Genomic DNA, 2,064 nt, shown 5'->3' on the forward strand with positions numbered 1-2,064 from the left:
CTTTAGTCACTGGATACATCACTTTAAAACTTTGTCTAACAAGAGACTTGCCAGTGCTCAAACCACTTCCTTTTATTTTGCCTTTAGAGATATGAATAAATAGCTAACAAGGAATGCTGATGAAATGCAAATCTCATATATTTGAATGCAGTTACTATCACATCTTTCAGTTTTCTTCTTATCAGGAGAATACTGATATCTTTCTCTCTCTCTCTCTCTTTTTTTTTTTATTAGACGTTGGGGGTAGGAGTTTATTTATTTATTTTTGCTGTGTTGGGTCTTTGTTTCTGTGCAAGGGCTTTCTCTAGTTGTGGCAAGCGGGGGCTACTATTCATTGTGATGCACGGACTTCTTGTTGCAGTGGCTTCTCTCGTTGCGGAGCACGGGCTCTAGGCTCGCGGGCTTCAGTAGTTGCAGCATGTGAGCTCAGTAGTTGTTGCTCACGGGCTCTAGAGCGCAGGCTCAGTAGTTGTGGTGCACGGGTTTAGTTGCTCCGCATGTGGGATCTTTCTGGAGCAGGGATCGAACCCATGTCCCCTGCATTGGCAGGTGGCTTCTTAACCACTCAGCCACCAGGGAAGTCCCTCATGTGGATTAATCTTCATGTTCTTGGATGTACAGCACACTGTGATTGTGTGATTGTGATTGGATTTGTTGATTTCCAGCTTATGGAGACTATTTTTCTATGTGAAAGAGAACTCTGTTTGGATAGAGAGTTTACCACGTTAGAGCTGAAGTAAAGCTTAGGAATGCGCCATCTTATTCCTCATAAATGGCAATGTTCCTGGCATATCATAACTAATTACTGTATATAGATTTAAATACATATCACTATGTGAAAATAACTTATTTAATAATCACAGTGATGAAGAATAATGAAAAATCAAAGCAAATCAATGCAAAATGAAAATAATTGTTATAAAGTTCATGTGCTAAAGCTAATGTACTTTATTTACTAGAAAGCATCTCAGGACCTCAATGAAAGGCAATTTTTTTTTAACTTTTTTTTAACTTTTTTTTTTTTTTGGCTTCACCACACATCTTGTGGGATTTTAGTTCACCAACCAGGAATCGAACCCAGGCCCTCAGCAGTGAGTGCAGGAGTCCTAACCACTGGACCTCTGGGGAATTCCCAAAAGGCAATTTCTTTTTAATTAGGGTACTTGCTGATAGCCTGGTAACTAGAAAGATGGAGAAAATAGAAAAGTAAATAAATACACATCCCAAAATTAAAATCTAAGTGATATGTGGCAATTACATATTTCACATTTTTGAATGATCACTTTAGTAATCAAGAAGCTGCTACTTATCATTTTCAAACTGGATCCCCTGATGTTTCCTAACTTTCCTTCGTCCCATAGATATAGATACAGATAGCTTTGGCACGTGTTGTAACTTATTTAATAACTATATTTTAACAACTTAATATCACAGACTTAGGAAATTCAGTGCTGCTTTTTTTCCAAGGTTGATATTTAAAAAAAAATTTAAAAATCACAATTATCCCCCAACTTGACCTCCGATTCCAATGTATTATTAAGGACTCAAGCTTTTGCAGAGCTTAGCCACAGTCTGGGTTTGAAGTAGAAGGAAGTAGTTTAAGATGAATAGTAAACAGTTTGGAAAATTATTCTGTTTTTTAAACCAGACAAAAGGCATTACTTCCAAGGACCCTCACTAAATGCAATCGGCATTCAAAAGTGATCAGATAACAGTACTCTCACTATAATAATTAATTTAAATGCCTTAAATTAAGTAGAATGTATTTCAGCACTCTATGTAAAGTTGGTCAGAAAAATAAACAGCCAAATTACCTGTGAGAGGAACCCATGAAAGAACTTCAGAAAACAGATTATTTGATAAAATAAAGAACACAGGAAGTTATCTTCAGTTTACTTCCCAAACAATTTCCTTCCTAAATGACTCATCATTGAAACCAAATGGAAGAAGCTTGAGATTTGGGTGGGTCTTCTGTGTCTTCATTCAAGTGGACTCTGTCCAGATAGCATCCACTTGCCCTTTCATGTTCCTGATTGTTCCTAATAGGTGATGTGGAAACATCAC

The sequence above is a fragment of the Stenella coeruleoalba genome, assembly GCF_951394435.1.
Source record: "Stenella coeruleoalba genome assembly, chromosome: 1".
Lineage (NCBI taxonomy): Eukaryota > Metazoa > Chordata > Mammalia > Artiodactyla > Delphinidae > Stenella > Stenella coeruleoalba.